The 23,821-nt window shown below is 42.4% G+C and overlaps 1 protein-coding gene across 1 annotated transcript in view; it reads right to left on the bottom strand.

Annotated features, from left to right (window-relative positions):
* Positions 1-23,821, bottom strand: part of LOC123999341 (guanine nucleotide exchange factor subunit RIC1-like) — a 106,078-nt gene that overhangs the window by 38,828 nt on the left and 43,429 nt on the right. The window lies entirely within an intron of this gene.

Genomic DNA, 23,821 nt, shown 5'->3' with positions numbered 1-23,821 from the left:
AGAGAGAGAGGAAGAGAAGAGAGAGAGAGGAAGAGAAGAGAGAGAGGAAGGAAGGAAGAGAAGAGAGAGGAAGGAAGGAAGGAAGAGAAGAGAGAGAGAGGAAAGAAGAGAAGAGAGAGAGAGGAAAGAAGAGAAGAGAGAGAGAGGAAAGAAGAGAAGCGAGAGAGGGGAAGGAAGAGAAGAGAGAGAGGGGAAGGAAGAGAAGAGAGAGAGGGGAAGGAAGAGAAGAGAGAGAGGGGAAGGAAGAGAAGAGAGGGGAAGGAAGAGAAGAGAAGAGAGAGAGGAAAGAAGAGAACAGAGAGGAGAAAAGAGAAGAGAGAGAGGAAAGAAGAGAAGAGAGAGAGGAAAGAAGAGAAGAGAGAGAGGGGAATGAAGAGAAGAGAGAGAGGGGAAGGAAGAGAAGAGAGAGGAAGGAAGAGAAGAGAGGGGAAGGAAGAGAAGAGAGGGGAAGGAAGAGAAGAGAGAGGAAGGAAGAGAAGAGAAGAGAGAGAGGGGAAGGAAGAGAAGAGAGAGAAAGGAAGAGAGAGAGAGAAGAGAGAGGGGAAGGAAGAGAAGAGAGAGAAAGGAAGAGAGAGAGAAGAGAGAGAGAGAGGAAGAGAAGAGAGAGAGAGAGAGAAGAGAAGAGAGAGAGAGGAAGAGAAGAGAGAGAGAGAAGAGAGAGAGAGAGAGAGAAGAGAAGAGAAGAGAGAAGAGAGAGAGAGGAAGAGAAGAGAGAGAGAGAAGAGAGAGAGAAAGAAAAGAGAGAGAGAGAAGAGAGAGAGAGAGAGAAGAGAGAAGAGAGAAGAGAGAGAGAGAGAGAGAGTTTTATTTGAATTTTCTTCCCACTTTGACATGAGAATTTTGTGTAGATCACTGACACACACAAAAAAATGAAATGTGGAAAAAGTCAAGGGGTGTGAATTCTTTCTGAAGGCACTGGGCTTTGGTCAAAAGTAGTGTACTGAGTAGGGAATAGGATGCTATTTGAGATTCAGACACAGAGAGTGCAGCCAGTCCACAAACTGACCACGGTAACCTCAAGTAACCTCTGACATTTCTACAGCGTGGTAACCAAGGCAGCACCATGGGACTGATAAAATACAATGGAGAGAGAAATTGGACTAATTCAACAGGCTGGAATTCAGGATCAGGATAGAGCCACAAGTAATGAAGACCATAAAATCCCATTGCCAGGGAAAAGGTCTGCAAAGCCAAACTCGGTGTCTCCTCCAAATGGCACCCTACTCCCTATAAAGTACACTGCTCTTGTCAATAGTAGTGCACTACGTAGGGGGAATAAGGTGCCATTTGGGACAGCCTGGGTTCTGCTAAAGTCATTTAGGCTGGAGTAGCAGACAGGCACTAGGACTACTCTTAAAAATACAAAACAACATTTCTATTCAGCTCTCATATCAGAGACAGTAAGGTGGTCATTCAATATGTCAACTTCTGGAACTGTTGTTAATGACTGAATAGTTCCAGCTATTCATGATCTGAATCAATGAGCCGATGTCCTGCATGCAGGGTATACACAGTGCATTAGGCAAGTATTCAACCCCTTCCCTTAAGTTACAGCCTTATTCTAAAAATGATTAAATAACAACCCCCCCATCTACACACAATACCCCATAATGACAGAACGAAAACAGGTTTAGTTTTTTTTTTATGTATTAAAAATAAAAGACTTGAAATTCAAATCAAATGTATTTATATAGCCCTTCGTACATCAGCTGATATCTCAAAGTGCTGTACAGAAACCCAGCCTAAAACCCCAAACAGCAAGCAATGCAGGTGTAGAAGCACGGTGGCTAGGAAAAACTCCCTAGAAAGGCCAAAACCTAGGAAGAAACCTAGAGAGGAACCAGGCTATGAGGGGTGGCCAGTCCTCTTCTGGCTGTGCCGGGTGGAGATTATAACAGAACATGGCCAAGACCGTATCAAAAAGGAATTGAGCTCCGGTGCATCCTGTTTCCATTGCTCATCCTTGAGATGTTCCTACAACTGGATTGGAGTCCACCTGTGGTAAATTCAATTAATTGGACATGATTTAGAAAGGGACACACCTTTCTATATAAGGTCCCACAGTTGATAGTGCATGTCAGAGGAAAAACCAAGCCCTGAGGCCGAAGGAATTGTCCTTAGAGCGCCGAGACAGGATTGTGTCAAGGAACAGATCTGGGGAAGGGTATCAAAACATTTCTGCAGCTTTGAAGCTCCCCAAGAACACAGTAGCCTCCATCAATGTTAAATGGGAGTTTGGAACCACGAAGACGCTTCCTAGAGCTGGCCGCTCGGCAAAACCGAGCAATCAGAGTTGAAGGGCCTTGTTCAGGGAAGTGACCAAGAACTCAACGGTCACTCTCTCTGACAGAGCTCCAGAGTTCCTCTGTGGAGATAGGAGAACCTTCCAGAAGGACAACCATCTCTGCAGCACTCCACCAATCAGGCCTTTATGGTAGAGTGGCCAGACAAAAAAACACTCCTCAGTAAAAGGCACATGACAGCCCGCTTGGAGTTTGCCAAAGGGCACCTAAAGGATTCTCTGGTCTGATGAATCCAATATTTTTGACTCTGTGTGTACTTTGTGTGTCACATCTGAAAGAAACCTGGCACCATCCCTACGGTGAAGCATGGTGGTGGCAGCATCATGCTGTGGGGATGTTTTTCAGCGACAGGGAGACAAGTCAGGATCAAGGATCAAAGATCAACCAAGCAAAGTACAGAGAAATACTTTGCTTTGACATTATGAGGTACTGTTGATAAGGGGGAAAAAATTGGCCCAGCGTCGTCCGGGTTAGGGTTTGGCCGGGGTAGGCAGTCACTGTAAATAAGAAATTGTTTTTAACCGACTTGCCTAGTTAAATAAAAATCTAGCTTGGTCCCAAGATGCATTTGTGCTGTTTTGCCAACTCCTATGCCAAATAGTCCTTGGAGAGAGAGTTGGCAAGACAGCACAGATCTGGGACCAGGCTAGGGGATATCCAAGAAAGTATAACCCAAAGAGTGACAGAAGTCTAACTCAAAACCTTTACAATTACATAGCTATCTCCATGGAGACATCGGGAGAGTAAAACTCAGGAAGTTTGCTAAACATGACAATTCAGTCAAAACCTGGTTGGATGTAGTGATTTGGTGACAAAAACAAAAACAGAGACAACGCCCGGATTAAAGAAAAACAAGAAATATATTTGAAGAATACGTGTCAAAGGAAAAAGAACATTGAACAGAAAACCCAGAGGCCATGCAGCTTTGAACAATAGTCAGTATGTGGCATAAACCAAGCCAAGCAGAGCAATGAGAGAGAGATTGAAAATAGTCTGGTGTGACCATTGCTGGCAGGGCACAGGCTGGAAAAGGGCAAGTGAGAACTAGAGAAAGGAGGCTTTTTTTTGGGCCGTCTGCACCACCCTCTGTAGGGCCTTCCGGTCAGGGGCGGTGCAGTTGACATACCAGACTGTTATACAACCCGCTCTTGGCTGCAGCTGTAAAAGTTCCTGAGGATCTGAGGGGCCAAATCTTTTCAGTGATATAGAGGCAGAGGAAATTGAAGCTTTTGACTCTCTCCAGTGTGCCCCCCCCCCCTTTCCTGTAGTGCACGATCAGCTCCTAGGTCTTGCTGAAGTTGAGAGATGTTGTTGTCCTGGCACCATACTGCCAGTTCTCTGACCTCCTCCCTGTAGACTGTTTCATTGCAGTTGGTGATCAGGCCTACCAACGTTGTCGTCAGCTAACTTGATGTTGGGAGTCATGGGTAAACGGGGAGTACAGGAGGGAGCGGTGCACACACCCCGGGGTGGCCCCCCTTTTGAGGGTCAGCGTGGATGTGTTTTTGCCTACTCTCAACATCTGGCATCGTCCCGTCAGGAAGTCAAGGATCCAGTTGCAGAGGGAGGTATCCAGTCCGAGGGTCCCAAGCTAGTTGACGAGCTTGGAGGGCACTGTGATGTTGAACGCTGAGCTGTAGGGAGAAAGTTGGGATGGAGCGAGGAGTGGAACAGGGAAGTCTTTTAACCACGTAAATCTTTTCCTCTCTTGTTTTTCTTTGTTTTTTTTCAAAGCGTTTTCTTTCTTTTTTAGACTCATTATTTTGCTCATAAAATAGGATTTTGAAGAAACCTGATGCATAAAAAGTAGGAATTTCTCATTTCGTAAACAGCTGCAGCATCAATGTTATGTCATTGGAAAATAGACTAGACTACAGCGTTGAGTGGCGCAGCGGTCTAAGGCACTGCATCTTAGTGCTAGAGGCGTCACTATAGACCCTGGTTCGATTCCAGTCTGTATCACAGCCGGCCGTGATTTGGAGTGCCATAGGGTGGCACACAATTTGGCCCAGCGTCGCCAGGTAATAACATGACTCTATACAGGATGTTTCTGTTTTAATAAGGTCATACCAAGGACCATTTAGCTGTTGGATTCTGAATTTTAAGACCCCCCTCGAAGTATCAAAAAAATAAACCGTTTTATTATGAACAATCATTTTTGGCGGTAGTGCTATTAGCCTTACGAACAGATTCACTACATGGAACAGACCCCCCCCCCCCCCCCCCCCCCCCCATAAAATCAAAGGAAGTTTGTTATGAAGTGTCTGTCCTATATCTGAGGGATATATATACTTTTTTTTTTTTTTACAATTAAACCCCTTATTTTTTGGCAATAAACAGTCTAAAAAGCTATATTGAATTATTTTAGCGAGGTCATTTTGCTTTTGATTATGAATTGTAAGACCCCTTGAAGTGTGCGTATATATATATGTGTGTGTGTGTGTGTGTGTGTGTGTGTGTGTGTGTGTGTGTGTGTGTGTGTGTGTGTGTGTGTGTGTGTGTGTGTGTGTGTGTGTGTGTGTGTGTGTGTGTGTGTGTGTGTGTGTGTGTGTGTGTGTGTGTGTGTGTGTGTGTGTGTGTGTGTGTATATATCTATCTAATACTATGGAACGACAGTTACCTCTCCAAAACGTGTCTGTCCTATATCTGAGAGATACGAAAGATCAGGAAATGTTTTATTTATTTATATATTTATATATTTTTTTGCATGTATTTAACTCCTTATTTGTGTCACTAAACAGTCTCCATATATACTATACATGTTTTCAACTGCTCCCGGGGGACCTTCAGACGAGTCTTGTGAGGCCTGTGGGCATCCAAGAGCAAAACTGACATGTACGTGTTTGAGAGGTTCACCTTTCCACAGAGGGGTCATATTAGTGTGAAGTTGCCAGACCGGCTGCACCGACGCCAGCCCGGCTGCACCGACGCCAGACGAGTCCCAAGACATGTGCTAAATGCTATGCAGATGTGCATTTGGTTTGCTAATTAAGTAGCTAGTTAGCTGTCTAGCTAAGTGATTAGCTTATTCCAAAGTCAAGCTTTGTCTTGTAACTGCAGAGAATCCCAATCCTGGATCAAGAGCCTTGATGGCTAATATTTGTTTTGTATGTGAAGCAAACTGTTAGCTGCGTTGTGTTACTTGTAGACCTTCGGATTACAGAGGCTGTGGGGTTAGTAAATAGCGCCCATTCTGTGCCAGTATTACCGAATACCAGCACAGAGCATGTGGTAAGACAGGGCATGTGGTAAGACGGGGCATGTGGTAAGACGGGGCATGTGGTAAGACGGGGCATGTGGTAAGACGGGCATGTGGTAAGACGGGGCATGTGGTAAGACGGGGCATGTGGTAAGACAGGGCATGTGGTAAGACAGGGCATGTAGTAAGACAGGGCATGTGGTAAGACAGGGCATGTGGTAAGACAGGGCATGTAGTAAGACAGGGCATGTAGTAAGACAGGGCATGTAGTAAGACAGGGCATGTAGTAAGACAGGGCATGTGGTAAGACAGGGCATGTAGTAAGACAGGGCATGTAGTAAGACAGGGCATGTAGTAAGACAGGGCATGTAGTAAGACAGGGCATGTGGTAAGACAGGGCATGTAGTAAGACAGGGCATGTAGTAAGACAGGGCATGTAGTAAGACAGGGCATGTAGTAAGACAGGGCATGTAGTAAGACAGGGCATGTGGTAAGACAGGGCATGTAGTAAGACAGGGCATGTAGTAAGACAGGGCATGTGGTAAGACAGGGCATGTAGTAAGACAGGGCATGTAGTAAGACAGGGCATGTGGTAAGACAGGGCATGTGGTAAGACAGGGCTGCTTGCTTGGTGGTGTACTTTCTATTATTTAGTTGTTCAAATATGCTGTCTCTAGCTGTGGCAGGCTACTCACTGTCCAACCATCATGCCCACCCTCTCACATTGTGACTTATGGGCTGACTGGATGTTCAGTGAACGCGCCCTCTTTAGGTAACCATTTTACAAATGATATGCTGGTCTGCTTGAAACGAGTTGGTATTTCAGACCAGGTCAGGGATAGGTTGAAAATGGAGTGAAGACACTATTTTTTGGGGGGGGGGGGTTATTAAGTAAAACGGTAGGCTTTTGAATGAAATGCTCCACACATTACATATTTCTAACTCTGTTTATAAATATTCCTATTCTGTCCGTATCTATAGACTGTCAATCCTGTCCAGAGCTTGACTCCCATTCCTGCTGAAAACCCACAGGATCCGCAAGACCCGCTGGGTTCCTGTTCCCGTGGCAACCTGGCATTTTGGAATGTGGTTTACTTTCTGGATTTAAACGGAGTTGAGCCCCACTCTGGTGTGTGGACAGAAGCAGTAGCACACTCTGATCTCTTCATATCTCGCCAACAGCAAAGTAGTTCTGTTTGTTCCAGTGCTTGGGTGCAATTAAGATGTAGGCCGAGGCTGTTGTAGTCCTATATGCCCATACCATTGTCAAAGTGCGTGCATTTTTCTAGATCACGCCTGTGATTTCACAAAAGTAATTGACTCTGTCCTCCAGACGTGCCTCAGCATGAGAGTGCGGTAGCCTAACCATTTATTTGGTTTTCATTTCTTGTTTCCAATAGCAACGCCTAGTATTCCTTTTGATGTTCCTTCCCTCATTTGTCCAAACCCTTATGTCATATTCCTGAACGTGTCTGTATTTAATATTCAAAGAAAAGGCTGGTTTCTGTAGGTATCTGGCTGCTGTGAGAGAGAAGTCCTAGAGACGAGAAGGTGGCCATCCTTCTCTTTAAACACCCTCATCTCCCCAGGTGGAGGAGAGAACAATAACTTCCTTTTGTTCTATGCTTTAATGATGCTCCTCTACCCACTTCAGATGAAAGAGAAAGTACAGCCGTTTGAAGCTAGTTACATTTCAAACTGTTTCCTTTGTTTACTTCCCCTCCTAGATCATTTTCATTATTTTTTAACCTTTATTTAACCAGGCAAGTCAGTTAAGAACAATTTCTTATTTTCAATGATGGCCTAGGAGCAGTGGGTTAACTGCCTGTTCAGGGGCAGAACGACAGATTTGTACCTTGTCAGCTCGGGGATTTGAACTTGCAACCTTCCGGTTACTAGTCCAACACTCTAACCACTAGGCTACCCTGCCGCCCCAACCTGCTTATTATGAAGCGGAAATGAATCATTATAGTTAGGTCTGAATTATTTGAGGTGCATTGGCGAGCAGAAATAGTCATAAAAGTTCAAACTTTAACGAAGCCAAAGACCAGAACATGTTATGTGTTGACTATTAGCTGGGAAAAGAAGGTGATGGGGGTGGATGTGGTATGTGAGATGTGTCTTACAGTATGCGCTTGGCTTCATCGCTCAGTTATGACAGTGATGTGAGACATGTAAATACATTGGAAATCTTACTCAACCTGAGCACTCATGGTAAAAACAAACACGTGAAAATGGCACAGAAGAAATGTACAGTTGAAGCCGGAAGTTCACATTCACTTAGGTTGGAGTCATTAAAACTAGTTTTTCAACCACTCCACACATTTCTTGTTAACAAACTATAGTTTTGGCAAGTCGGTTAGGACAGCTACTTTGTGTGTGACAAGTAATTTTTCCAACAATTGTTTACAGACAGATTTCACTTATTCACTGTATCACAATTCCAGTGGGTCAGAAGTTTACATACATTAAGTGGACTGTGCCTTTAAAATCAGTTTCGAAAATGTCAGAAAATGACATAATTGCTTCAGATAGATAGGCTAATTGACATAATTTGAGTCAATTGGAGTTGTACCTGTGGATGTATTTCAAGGCCTACCTTCCAAATCAGTGCCTCTTTGCTTGGCATCATGGGAAAATCAAAAGAAATCAGCCAAGATCTCAGGGGGAAAAAATTGTAGACCTCCAGAAGGCTGGTTCATCCTTGGGACAAATTTCGTTCATCTGTACAAACAATAGTACGCAAGTATAAACACCATGGGACCACACAGCCGTCATACCGCTCAGGAAGGAGATGTGTTCTGTCTCCTAGAGATGAATGTACTTTGGTGCGAAAATTGCATATTAATCCCAGAACAACAGCAAAGGACCTTGTGAAGATGTTGGAGGAAACTGTTACAAAAGCATCTATATCCCCAGTAAATCGAGTCCTTTATCGACGTAACCTGAAAGGCCACTCAGCAAGAAAAGAAGCCACTGCTCCAAAACCACCATAAAAAAGCCAGACTACGGTTTGCAACTGCACATGGGGACAAAAATCTTATTTTTTGGAGACATGTCTTCTGGTCTGATGAAACAAAAATAGAACTGTTTGGCCATAATGACCATCGTTATGTTTGGAGGAAAAAGGGGGAGGCTTGCAAGCTGAAGAACACCATCTCAACCGTGAAGCACGGGGATGGCAGCATCATGTTGTGGGGTTCCTTCCTGCAGGAGGGACTGGTGCACTTCACAAAATATATGGCATATTGAGGGGAAATTATGTGGATATATTGAACTAACATCTCAAGACATCAGTCAGGAAGTTAAAGCTTGGTCGCAAATGGGCCTTCCAAATGGACAATGACCCCAAGCATACTTCCAAAGTTGTGGCAAAATGGCCTAAGGACAACAAAGTCCAGGTATTGGAGTGGCCATCACAAAGCCCTGACCTCAATCCTATAGAGAATTTGTGGGCAGAACTGAAAATTGTTTGCGAGCAAGGAGCCCTACAAACATGACTCCGTTACACCAGCTCCGTCAGGAGGAATGGGACAATATTTACCCAACTTATTGTGGGAAGCTTGTGGAAGGCTACCCGAAACGTTTGACCAAAGTTAAACAATTTAAAGGCAATGCTACCAAATACTAACTGAGTGTATGTAAACTTCTGACACACTGGGAATGTGATGAAAGCAATAAAAGCTGAAATAAATCATTCTCCCTACTATTATTCTGACATTTCAGTCTTTTAAATATAGTGGTGATCCTAACTGACTTAAGACAGGGAATTTTTACTATGAATAATTGTCAGGAATTGTGAAAAGGTGTATGTAAACTTCCGACTTCAACTGTACACACATACGTACAAACAACAATCAGAAATTACATAATAAACCAGGCATGCATAAGGTCATACGAGAGCAGTTTAAAACTAGTCTGCAATTTGAACGCTTATATAACATTTCATTAATTAATTAATTTAATTTAATTTAAAAGTCAAAAGATGAATGAATGTATGCTAGGAATTTTAGACGGCACTTTTTTTTTTTACCTACAGCATCTCGGCCTCAGCTAAGTCACAACAACAGGAAGGGAAGACGCTACATGGCCTCTGAGGTTTGCGGTCTGAACAATGTCGGCCTGTTCTATGCATGTTGTCATCTTGATAAAATAACAAAACAGTAAGTCCTTATGCCATAACCAGATCTAATCTTTGAGGTAGGCTCGATAATAACTATTTAAAACACTTGCTGCCAAAATACCGTTGTTGTCCTTGTTTAGTTATTATCTATGTCTAGCATGCATGTCCTCGGTTGCTGTTTAGAGGCCAGCTACTATTATTAGAGATGTGAAGTGTTTGAAGGGGAGACCTTAGAGGTCAAACATTAGGGTCACCGTGGGGTCACCGTGGGTTTGGCTGTCCATTGTTTGCATTTGAAACGTTACTAGCTAGTATCCCTTTTTTAACTTTTCTCTAGCTCTTTGGTGTGAGTTTATTACGAGAGCTCCTTTTTGGCTCCCAAACCATGTAAGACTGAATTCTGAATGAAATAACCAGAACAAAAGTTTAAAACCAGGAATCATTACTATATTCTGAATGAAGTGAGTAGATGCAACAGTCAAAAAAATATATATATATATAAATATATATATATATTCCACGCTAAGTTTCTTTGTGTCTAGTTAGTTTAAATTTGGGCAGTCAGTTCAGTTTCTCTTTCATATCTCAGCTCTGCTGCAGTAGTGCTGTTTGACTCAGATATGCCCGGAATTCACAGTATTTTCACTCTGAGGAAAGGGTTATATTATAATAACTAGGCTATCTGAGACCGAGGAGCCTGCTGTGAGAATCCACACTATGTATAGGTCCCCTCTGAATGTGATGAAATGCTTTTCTCAGTAATAGCTAGTTGAGCCTACTCTGTTTGTGAAGAACTTAGCTGACAAGGGGAGGCACAGTTAGTTTGTTTGTAGGCCGATAGTGCAAGTTGAAGAGTACTGCTGCTGCTACTATTCTCTTTTCAATAGTTTTAATAGAATTTCCCCCTTCCACCCCATCTCTTCGATGCATAATAGGCCACGTCTCCTCTTCCTGTTTGATACATTTTGAGTTCTAAAAATGAACCATTTGGAACTAATGCACCCCACCCCCCACCCCCAGCACTGACTGAGACACGTGGTCGTCCCACCTAGCTAGCTTACGATTTTTTAAAACAATTTAACCTTTAACTAGGCATGTCCGTTAAGAACAAATTCTTATTTACAATGACTGCCTACACCGGCCAAACCCGGACGATGCTGGGCCAATTGCGCGCCACCCTATGGGACTCCCAATCACGGACGGTTGTGACACAGCCAGAATGTACCTAACTAAGTCGCTGTGGATAAGAGTGTCTGCTGAAGGACTGAAATAGAAATGTGTCCACATAATCGAAAGGCTGTGACAAAAAATAATGTCCTTCAGTACGGTATGTAACTGGATAGTGACGACTACTCTTTTCAACAGAGTTGAATAATTGTTCCCCTTCTCCTCCTCTGTAGACATAGGATAATACATAGTCACTCAGAGTAAAAAACACATTCAGAACTCTGCTCTAGAGGTGTCAACATTATGAAAAGGCAGTGATAAAGAATGAGCCTAGATAAGGAATGGGCCTATAGAATAGCCTAGATAAGGAATGGGCCTATATATATATAATAGCCTAGATAAGGAATGAGCCTATATATATATATAATAGCCTAGATAAGGAATGAGCCTATATATATATATAATAGCCTAGATAAGAAATGGGCCTATAGAATAGCCTAGATAAGGAATGGGCCTATATAATAGCCTAGATAAGGAATGAGCCTATATATATATATAATAGCCTAGATAAGGAATGGGCCTATATAATAGCCTAGATAAGGAATGAGCCTATATATATATAGAATAGCCTAGATAAGGAATGAGCCTATATATATATATAATAGCCTAGATAAGGAATGAGCCTATATATATATATAATAGCCTAGATAAGGAATGGGCCTATATATATATATAATAGCCTAGATAAGGAATGGGCCTATATATATATATATAATAGCCTAGATAAGGAAGGGGCCTATATATATATAATAGCCTAGATAAGGAATGTGCCTATAGAATAGCCTAGATAAGGAAGGGGCCTATAGAATAGCCTAGATAAGGAATTTGCCTATAGAATAGCCTAGGTAAGGAATTTACCTATAGAATAGTCTAGGTAAGGAATTTGCCTGTAGAATAGCCTAGGAAAGAAATTTGGCTATAGAATAGCCTAGGTAAGGAATTTGCCTATTTTTTTATTTTACCTTTATTTAACCAGGTAGGCTAGTTGAGAACAAGTTCTCATTTGCAACTGCGACCTGGCCAAGATAAAGCATAACAGTGTGAGCAGACAACACAGAGTTACACATGGAGTAAACAATTAACAAGTCAATAACACAAGAGGAAGAAAAAAAAGTGGAGTCTATATACATTGTGTGCAAAAGGAAAGGCATGAGGTGGGTAGGCGAATAATTACAATTTTGCAGATTAACACTGGAGTGATAAATGATCAGATGGTCATGTACAGGTAGAGATATTGGTGTGCAAAAGAGCAGAAAAGTAAATAAATAAAAACAGTATGGGGATGAGGTAGGTAAAAATATAGAATAGCCTAGGTAAGGAATTTGCCTATAGAATAGCCTAGGTAAGGAATTTGCCTATAGAATAGCCTAGGTAAGGAATTTGCCTATAGAATAGCCTAGGTAAGGAATGTGCCTATAGAATAGCCTAGGTAAGGAATTTGCCTATAGAATAGCCTAGGTAAGGAATTTGCCTATAGAATAGCCTAGATAAGGAATGTGCCTATAGAATAGCCTAGATAAGGAATGTGCCTATAGAATAGCCTAGATAAGGAATGTGCCTATAGAATAGCCTAGATAAAGGGGCCTAGAAAATAGCCTAGATAAGGAATTTGCCTATAGAATAGCCTAGAAAATAGCCTACATGTAACCGAAGAGAGACTCAGATTGTCGGCACTGTCTGCTGTCCCGTCACCCAGGCAACCGGATCCATCCTAGCTCTTATCATAAATGTGTCATGGGGGTGGCCCGGTAATCTTTCTGGAATCCTAGCCGTCTAGATTTAATTTAACCACGGCTCTATACCCAACACTGTCCAACTGTCCTCCCTGCTCTGCTCTGGTCTCATCTGATTTGTTCATGCATCTACAAGTGCCAACGGAGATCTGTCTGTGGGGTGAACAACACGCGTAGTCAGATACATCAACTTAACAAGATGTTTGGTTTTGCACTTCTTGACTCTTCACACCCTCAATCCCATAATTGTTTTATCTGCAAAGCCATTCCTCCATAATCGTAATGTCCCAGCCATGTTTTAGTGTCTGTATTTGGCTGCTTGTCATCATGCAGCGGGCACCTATAGAGTGACACTAGAGCACAAGCGGCTGCCATTAGCATAACACCATTTATCGCTACAGAGCAGAGACAATATCAGAGCCAGCTCAGTATGGGTCAGGTTGACACGCCAGTGTGAAAATCATATCCCAGTGGGAGGACTGACTTCCCCCATCCAGACCTCTCTCTGCCAGATGTCACTTACTGAGGCAGCATGTGTTCTTCCCTCATCGGGACAGAGTCAGAGGGTGAACTCTGAGGAACTTCAGACACTATGCACTTCCAAAAATATGTCCCTTTCTCTCTAGTTCTCACTTGCCTTTTTCCACCCTCTGTTCTGCCAGCAATGGTCACACCAGACTCTATTTTCAATCTCTCTTATTGTTTGGCTTGGCTTGGTTTCCGCCACATACTGACTATTGTTCAAAGCTGCATGGCCTCTGGGTTTTCTGTTCAATGTTCTTTTTCCTTTGACACTTATTCTTCAAATATATTTCTTGTTTTTCTTTAATCTGGGCGTTGTCTCTGTTTTTGTTTTTGTCACCAAATCACTAAATCCAACCAGGTTTTGACTGAATTGTCATGTTTAGCAAACTTCCTGAGTTTTACTCTCCCGATGTCTCCATGGAGATAGCTATGTAATTGTAAAGGTTGGCAAAACAGCACAAATGCATCTGGGATCAGGCTAGATTTTTATTTAACTAGGCAAGTCAGTTAAAACCTCTTGGTGTTAGGGGGCAGTATTTTCCTTTTTGGGGAAAAAAACGTTCCCGTTTTAAACGGGATATTTTGTCAGGAAAACATGCTAGAATATGCATATTATTGACAGCTTTGGATAGAAAACACTAACGTTTCCAAAACTGTAAAGATATTGTCTGTGAGTATAACAAAACTGATGTTGCAGGCGAAAGCCTGAGAAAAATCCAATCCGGAAGTGCCCCAGGTTTTGAAAGCGCTGCGTTCCAATGACTCGCTATTCAGCTGTGAATGTACCATCAACGAGCTTAAGCTTTCTACGTATTCCCCAAGGTGTCTACAGCATTGTGACGTAATTTTACGCATTTCTGTTGAAGAATAGCCATAGGCGGCCACATTGCGTAAGTGGTCACATGGTGGCTCCGAGAGAGATTCTCACGTAAAATACAGAGGTAGCCATTATTCCAATCGGTCATAGTGAAAAACTAATTGTTCCAACGGATATATTATCGAATAGATATTCGAAAAACACCTTGAGGATGGATTCTACACAACGTTTCTGTCGATATTATGGAGCTAATTTGGATCGAACCAGGGTCTGTAGTAACACCTCTAGCACTGAGATGCAGTGCCTTAGACCGCTGCGCCACTTGGGAGCATCAGCAGGGGTGAGCTCCAGCCTATCCAGGACGTTCATGCCAGGCGGTGTCTGAGAAAGACTGCAGCCACCCGAGACATGGACAATTCTCCATGCTCCCGTTCAGCAGGCGGTACCGGTGCATCAAGGCTCAGACAGACTCCTAAACAGGCTTCTATCCCCTGGCCATAAGACTGTTAAATGGCTAACAACTACTGCTCTCTCCCTCTCCCACAGACTATCCACACTGGCTCTATGCCCACCCACATGTCTTTACCCTCTCAGACACAACCTACCCTGCTTCTCAAATGATTGATTCGATTTGACTCCATTGCGCTGTTGTCCATTGATTATTGACTGCCATTACCATTAGTATTAATCTATTCATCCTGCTACTGGTCACTAATACTCCTGGTTACATGTACTGTATATATTACCATAAGTACTCATATATTCCTATTACTCCTGGTTACATGTACTGTATATATTATCATAAGTACTCATATATTCCTATTACTCCTGGTTACATGTACTGTATATATTACCATAAGTACTCATATATTCCTATTACTCCTGGTTACATGTACTGTATATATTATCATAAGTACTCATATATTCCTATTACTCCTGGTTACATGTACTGTATATATTACCATAAGTACTCATATATTCCTATTACTCCTGGTTACATGTACTGTATATATTACCATAAGTACTCATATATTCCTATTACTCCTGGTTACATGTACTGTATATATTACCATAAGTACTCATATATTCCTATTACTCCTGGTTACATGTACTGTATATATTACCATAAGTACTCATATATTCCTATTACTCCTGGTTACATGTACTGTATATATTATCATAAGTAATTATATATTCCTATTACTCCTGGTTACATGTACTGTATATATTACCATAAGTACTCATATATTCCTATTACTCCTGGTTACATGTACTGTATATATTATCATAAGTATTTATATATTCCTGTCTTTAACTCTCATAGTTCTTGTGTGGTTTTTATTTTGACATGTATTTTATTTTGACATTTATTATATTATATTTTCTTTTATCTATATTATCATCATTATCATCAATATCTATATTATCATTAATATTATTTATATTCTCATCAGTTACATTATCTATGTATTATTACTATTATCATAATTATTACTATCATTATCAATATGATCATTTATACAATTCTTATTACCTATATTAAAATGCTAATTTATTTATATTATTATATCATATTATTATTATATTTATCATTACTATCATTATTACTGTCATTATCTATATCTGTTACATCATCATTATTATTGTTAATATCATCATCACATTATTGATATTATATAATCATTATTATTATTATTGCCTTGTTAGAACGAGCTGTCAAGGTAAGAATTTCACTGTTCTGTTTTACACCTGTTGTATCCTCTACACGTGGCGAATAAACGTTGAAACTGGAAACTCGCCCCCCTCCGTCTCTCCCAGCTTACACAGCTTTCCTGTTCCTTTCTCCCTCTCTGCTAAAGATATAGTTTGCCTAGGTCTGGTCTGTGGTGATTATGTTTACCCCGGCAGGCATCACCAGCCAAACATCTGGAAAACAGCTGTGCCTCCTGGGAACTGTGGTCTGCTTCCCTCCAATTTGGTGATTCCAGCAGGGCTGTGTGTTCCTGTGTCTCAACGGTTTTAAATACTCCTCAGGATAGAAAGACACTATGGTACAACCTGTATGGTTGTGTGGTATCCAGATGTTCATACCGTTCCTGTACCATAACGAGGTAGATGGTATTACTGGCAGAGCACACAATGGGCAATATTTTTATTTTGGGAGGTGACACTCTAGAGTGAGATGGGACAAGGACATCCAAGCCCGGGCCAAACCCTCCCCTAACCTGGACGGCGCTGGGCCTATGGCGCCTCATGGGGCTCCCGACACAGCCCGCGATCGAACCTCGCATCTGTAGTAACGCCTCTGCCTTAGACCGCTGCGCCACTTGGGAGGCCCATCACCAAGAAATCTGATCTGGCAAGCTAGTCACTTAGCAAGTTAGAAAACCAAATGCATAGCTGTAGTCCTGAGTTGGAGATTTTTTGGCACATCTTAGATAGTTAACTTGTAGTTCTGTAAGCAGTGAAGTAGCTCGCATCCCCCGGGACTTCAAAAATACCCCGGTATACATATATACGGCACACGCCTACTGCACGCTGGGTCTACCTTATAGAACATGCATTTAATGTCCATTAAAACATTAAATGTTGTATGTTTTTAAACAGGGTGAACTATTGCATAAGAAGAGCCAGACAAGCAAGGATTTAAGTATCGGCCTACCTCAGACTGACTCGGGAGGGTGGGTCTAGGTGAGGGTGGGAGAAAATGGGTTTACGGCTAGCTGTAAGGCCCCAGCCCATCCGTCTCATGCTCTGTGTGCGTCAGGAATGTAAACAGCACAGGGTTTTCAGACAAAACATCTCAAGTCTGTCGCTTTTATCCTTCACGTTACAGTTGGAGGAGAAACACACATAGACCTTGACAGCACAGCCAGATAGCTAGCTCAGCAATAGTCTCGACTCAGCTTGAACAATAGCAGACGTGAGCAGAAAGTTAGGATATAGTGACTGCATAGGAGGTGTGAGTTTGAGTCAACTGCAAGCTCTGCTCTCTCAACTCAGCTTGCAGACCGTGAGGTTAGGCTATAAAGACTGTGAGGTTAGGCTATAGACTGCATACTAGGTCTCGGTTTTAGTAAGCTTCCTTTGTCTGCCGTACTAATACAAGAGACAGCTGAAAAACAAAATGACTACATCTTAGTGTTTTTTTGTTTTGTGGATTTCCTGTCTTTGATTGGCTTATTTACCTAAATAAGACAGACAAGAGAGCAGATTTGAAAACAATTTGGATGTATTCTTTCTGAAAGATTAATTTTCTCAGTTTTAAAAACAAACCTCTGGATGTTTTCAAATTTGAAAAAGACAAAAGGAAACTGTTTACTTCTCCTCAGGGTTGAATAAATAAGCTGTCAAAAGGCATAAACCCACCGAGGCAAATCAAGGGTCATCAAATCTCTTCGCTGTATCAGAGTGAGTAGGCTAATCGACAGGGACTAAAGAGATTGTGAACATGGAGAGTGAAGACTTACTTCAACTGAAAGTTCCTTCAGGGATATATATAATATTATAATAATATAGGACGGCAGAGGCGTAGATCCTCTAACCAACAAGTCCTCCTGGCCAGGGGTTGCCTAACCCCCCCCCCCAAAACATCCTCCCAGGCCATTTCAACTTCCACAAAAACCAAAGCACACCTTGATGAATGCTAATGATGTGCGTCAGGCCCAATGAGCCAAACGCAACAGAGAGGGAGCCACGGTTACAACAGACCAGAGGACTGGGACTGAATCAGTTACCTCATAGCTTCACACACTTCTGGCTCCCACCCTGCAGCCCAGGACCCGAGGGTCAGGTGGGGAGTTACACTGCCTGTAGGATAAGCTATGCAGTTCAGGGTGGGGTAAAGGTCATATGCTACTGTCTCCAACCCCGCAGCCATATACAGGGTTAAGCACCAGAGTCCAGGTAGCGACTTGAGTCTACGCTGAGAGTGGCAGTGTAAAGGTCTGCATCGGAGAGACCACAGTCTGGCAGCTGTGCCTATTAGGGTTGCAAAGGGTTGAAAACATTACGGACATTTTTCAAAATTGTTCCATGGGAAGTTAAGCCTGAGAATATTGGGAAATTTGCTTAAATTCATTAAAAAAAAGTTAGTTTATAAGACTGAACCTTTATTGTGAGATACAAGGTATTTTTAATCTTGGTTAAACTATCTCCAATTCAATGGAATTGCAACCCTCCGCATGCACAGTGCTTTCTTCCATCACATGTGCAGCTGATTCTCAAGATCTTGCACACTAATGAGAAGCTATTGAGCCCACACTTTTACACTGTCTGAGCCAAGGACTACATTCTTTCTGGTAAGTTTTGATTACAATACTGGGTGTGACAAATATATTTTATACATGACATTACATGATTTTCTGTTAACTAGTAAATAAACTCAGCAAAAAAAGAAACATCCCCTTTTCAGGACACTGTCTTTCAAAGATAATTCTTTAAAATCCAAATAATTTACCAGATCTTCATTGCAAAGGGTTTAAACACCGTTTCCCATGCTTGTTCAATGAACCAAACAATTCATGAACATGCAAATTGCAATGTCCGTACAGTGAGACGCCTAGGACAGCGCTACAGGGAGACAGGACGGACAGCTGATCATCCTCGCAGTGGCAGACCACGTGGAACACCTGCACAGGATCGGTACATCTGAACATCACACCTGCAGGACAGATACAGGATGGCAACAACAACTGCCCGTGTAATACCAGGAACGCACAATCCCTCCATCAGTGCTCAGACTGTCCGCAACAGGCTGAGAGAGGCTGGACTGAGGGCTTGTAGGCCTGTCGTAAGGTAGGTCCTCACCAGACATCACTGTCAACAACTTTGCCTCTGGACCAGACAGGACTGGAGCGGAGCGGGATCGATTTGGAGGTGGAGGGTCCATCATGGTTTGGGGCGGTGTGTCACAGCATCATCGGACTAAGCTTGTTGTCATTGCAGACAATCTCAACTGTGCGTTACAGGGAAGACTTCCTCTTCCCTCATGTCGTACCCTTCCTGCAGGCTCATCCTGACATGACACTCCAGCACGACAATGCCACCAGCCATACTGTTCCTCCTGTGTGTGATTTCCTGCAAGACAGCAATGTCAGTGTTCTGCATGGCCAACGAAGAGCCCGGACTTCAATCCCATTGAGCACGTCTGGGACCTGTTGGATCAGAGGGTGAGGGCTAGGGCCATTCCCCCCAGAAATGTCCGGGAACTTGGAAGAGTGGGGTAACATCTCACAGCAAGAACTGGCAAATGGTGCAGTCCATGAGGAGGAGATGCACTGCAGTACTTAATATAGCTGGTGGCCACACCAGATACTGACTGTTTCTTTTGATTTTGACCCCCCCCCCCTTTGTTCAGGGACACATGTCTGTGGAACTTGTTCAGTTGTTGAATCTGGCATACAAATATTTACACATGTTAAGTTTACTGAAAATAAACCCAGTTGACAGTGAGAGTGCGTTTCTTTTTTTACTGAGTTTCGTAGCCTACAGCAAAGTGTGTTTAAATCATGTTAACAATTTCTGCTAGTTCATTTTTACTACCATGTGGGTTTAAGCTTGCTTGAGCCTTTTAACTGAGTGTTAATTCACTTGTTTCCATACGTTTCATTTTAAAGCATTCATCTCAAAAATGAGTTGTTTAATCTAACTGCTTAACTATTTATCTGTACATGGAATCATATTTGGGTTTTTTAACAAACAAAAAAATTATCATCTTTAGAGGAAAATGCCACGGGCACTATCTGCTTCTGTGGAGACATTTCACTGCAGCTAAAATAGAAGGAAAAGCTGTGTACATTTGCAAATTTTGTACCAAATCATGTGAAGAATGCAACGAAGATACAGAATCATCTGGCCAAGTGCATAAAATTCCCTCAGCGCTCACAACAAGCAACCTCTGACAAAAGCCCCTGTACTTATATTTGAGGTGAAAATGATGCGTCAGACACCTTATTGATAGCAAAAGCTCATGGTCCTCCTGGAATGAGAAGGGTTTTTTTTTACTCATTGGAGCAACGAAGTCAGAGAAATGCTGATGAATGTCTTGCTCGAGATGTGTATGCAACTGGTTAACCTCATACTCAAAGGCAATGTGTATTGGAATGGATTTCTGAATGTTCTTCGCCCAGCATTCACACCTCCAACCTTTATCTACTAATTTCCTGGATGCAGAGTTCAACAGAGTTCAAGTGAAGGTCTAGCAAATCAGAGAATGCAGACTGTATTGCAATCATCTCTGATGTGTGGTTGAATGCTCATGGCCAAGGAATAATTAACTACATCTCCACCCCTCAACCAGTATTCTACAAGAGCACAGACAAGGGACAACAGACACACTGGACTCGACATTGCAGATGAGCTGAATGCAGTAATCAATGACCTTGGACCACAGAAGGTATTTTGCGCTGGTGACAGACAATTCTGCGAACATGAAGGCTGCTTGGTCTAAAGTGGAGTAGTCCTACCCTCACATCAAACCCATTGAATATGCTGCTCATGCATGGAATCTGCTCCTCAAGGACATCATGGCACTGAAAACAATGGATACACTCTACAAGAGAGCCAAGGCAATGGTTAGGTAGGTGAAGGGTCATCAAGTTATAGCAGCAATCTACCTCACCAAGCAAAGTGAGAAGAATAAGAGCACCATATTGAAGCTGCCCAGCAACACCCGTTGGGTTGGAGTTGTCATCATGTTTTGACGGTCTCTTGGAGGGGAAGGAGTCTCTCCAAGAAATGGCCATATCACAGTCTGCCGATATGGACAGCCCCATCAAGAGGATCCTCCTAAATGATGTATTTTGGGAGAGTGGTAAGCAGCCTGAAACCTATTGCAGGAGCCATTGCACGGATTGAGGGAGACAATGCCATCCTGTCTGATGTTCAGAATCTGCTTGCAGATTCAAGAAAATAAATCTGTACAGCCCTACCCACGTCACTGTTGCTCCTAGCAGAGGAAACTGCAGTTCTGAAATACATCTAAAAGCGTGAAGACTTCTGAATGAAGCCCATACACACCGCAGTGTACATGACTCCAAGTCTGCTGGCAAGAGCATCCTGTCTGGTGCAGAGATCAACAAGGCCTACGGTGTCATCACTACCGTGTCTCGCCACCTAGGCCTGGATGAGGGCAATGTTCTTGGCCGTCTGGCGTAGTACACTTACAAGCAAGGGCTTTGGGATGGAGATGCAATATGGCAGTCGTGCCAACATATCTCATCAGCCACCTGGTGGAAGGGACTTTGTAGATCTGAGGCTCTTTCCCCTGTTGCCGCCATCATCCTCCAAATCCATCCAACATCAGCAGCCTTAGAGCGCAACTGGTCCTTGTTTGGGAACACACACACACACCAAAGTACGCAACAGACTGACCGATAAAAGGGTTGAAAAATTGGTGGCCAACCGAGCAAATTTTAGGCTTTTTGAGCCTGACAACGAGCCATCCTCAACACGGTTGGAAAGTGTCAGTGAAGATGAGGCCTCAGAGTGTGATGTTCAAGAGGTGGACATTGAGGAGGTCCAGAGAGAAGATATGAAGGCCTGACAGGAAAACAACCAAAGCTTCAGTTACCAAACTATCATTTTACAGATGTATGTTGAAATGTTTTTCTGAGATGCGATGGATCATTGGGGGTCATTCAATATTCCCTTTCTTTTGTTGTTCAGTGAAATCAATCCCATATTTAGAGTCAAATCATTTAATTAAAGTTCAATTCATAACTAAATTATTTTTTATTTCTATTGGAAGGATTTAATCATTTGCAATTATGTCTCCATATGATATGGTAAATATATCCAATGCAAAAAGTATTTACGTATATTTCCATTAATTCCCATATATTCCCGTTAATTCCCATGGAAAGTTTTCACCACTGAATATTCCACCAAAATGTGCAACCCTAGTGCCTATGCAAGTTCACTTTCACAATGTAAGGCCTAAAATCAAATCAAATGTCAAATGAACTCAACCACATCAGCTACTTCCATCTTTGATTCCTGTCTGAAGTGAAGCCATCTGTCTGAAGCCATTGTGTAACTTGGCTCCCAGTCAGTAACACACCATGACTTCAGCAGTCAAACCAGGGACGTAATGGGATAAGCTGCAATTGGGATGGTGAATAACTAATATTCCATCACGCCGGCTGTCTGCACAGTCACTTTAATAACTACCTACATGTACATATTACCTCAATTACCGCAACTAACCGATGCCCAAGCTCATGGACTCTGTACCGGTACCCCCTTGTATATAGTCTCGCTATTTTTATTTTACTGCTGCTCTTTAATTACTTGTTACTTTTATTTCTTATTCTTATCCATATGTTTTTAAACTGCATTGTTGGTTAGGGGCTCGTAAGAAAGCATTTCACTGTTGTATTCGGTCATGTGACTAATACAATTTGATGCTGCAAATAAAATCGTCTCAATAATTGACCATGTGGTGGTCATCATACCACATATCTCAGAGCAGGAGTTAGTAACAAGATGAGGAGGGGTTGGCAGACAGACAGGCTAGTAGTGGTAATATAACATCACCATGTGGTGGTCATCATACCACATATCTCAGAGCAGGAGTTAGTAACAAGATGAGGAGGGGTTGGCAGACAGACAGGCTAGTAGTGGTAATATAACATCACCGTGGGGGGAGTCATTTAGACCAAGTATCAAGAGTGTTCTTTTGATGCAATGTGTTGTTCTTTCATACATCTTAATATGGTTTTAAAACCATGTTTGGCTGATAATTTAACATACTCACAGTAATCAAACAAATATGTCAAGATGCCTCAGGGACAAAACAAAGTAGCTTTTGATTTACCCCCAATAAGCTTCGTCTCTCCTACTGGTAGCATTATGATCAAAAAGGACTTTTGACCAATGACTGCAGTGCCTTCCTCTGTATCTGCCCCCGTCTGATCCGGGCACATAATGAAACAGGCCCCAGTAGGAAGGCCGGAGCCAATAGGAAGACCAGAATGACCTGATCTGGGCTCCCATTGGCCAGATACTATGTTCCACATTCTGATCTGTCAAATCCAGAGCTTCACACCGAGTCATCATAACAATGACACAAAATAAACAAAAAGGGACATACAAACAGCTGCAATCCTGTGTGTGTGTGTGTGTGTGTGTGTGTGTGTGTGTGTGTGTGTGTGTGTGTGTGTGTGTGTGTGTGTGTGTGTGTGTGTGTGTGTGTGTGTGTGTGTGTGTGTGTGTGTGTGTGTGTGTGTGTGTGTGTGTGTGTGTGTGTGTGTGTGTGTGTGTGTGTGTGTGTGTGTCTCTGCAAAGCCTTACAGAAAAGCGGAGGTTGTTGTATCCTTTTAGACTCGTAATCCCCACATGCTATATTCAGTTAATATACCAGACTGTTAGTCCTGCTATAGGCATAGTTACTATACCAGACTGTTAGTCCTGCTATAGGCATAGTTACTATACCAGACTGTTAGTCCTGCTATATTCAGTTAATATACCAGACTGTTAGTCCTGCTATATTCAGTTAATATACCAGACTGTTAGTCCTGCTATAGGCATAGTTACTATACCAGACTGTTAGTCCTGCTATAGGCATAGTTACTATACCAGACTGTTAGTCCTGCTATATTCAGTTAATATACCAGACTGTTAGTCCTGCTATAGGCATAGTTACTATACCAGACTGTTAGTCCTGCTATAGGCATAGTTACTATACCAGACTGTTAGTCCTGCTATAGGCATAGTTAATATACCAGACTATTAGTCCTGCTATAGGCATAGTTACTATACCAGACTGTTAGTCCAGCTATAGGCATAGTTACTATACCAGACTGTTAGTCCTGCTACAGGCAGAGGGTCAGAGCCTAGCTAAGTCCACTTTCTTACAAGCAGTTGTTATCCCCACTGGACTTGAGTCTATAG

The sequence above is a fragment of the Oncorhynchus gorbuscha genome, linkage group LG16 (assembly GCF_021184085.1).
Source record: "Oncorhynchus gorbuscha isolate QuinsamMale2020 ecotype Even-year linkage group LG16, OgorEven_v1.0, whole genome shotgun sequence".
NCBI lineage: Eukaryota > Metazoa > Chordata > Actinopteri > Salmoniformes > Salmonidae > Oncorhynchus > Oncorhynchus gorbuscha.
Note: the sequence above shows the minus strand (reverse complement) of the source record. Positions and strands in the feature narration are given on the sequence as shown.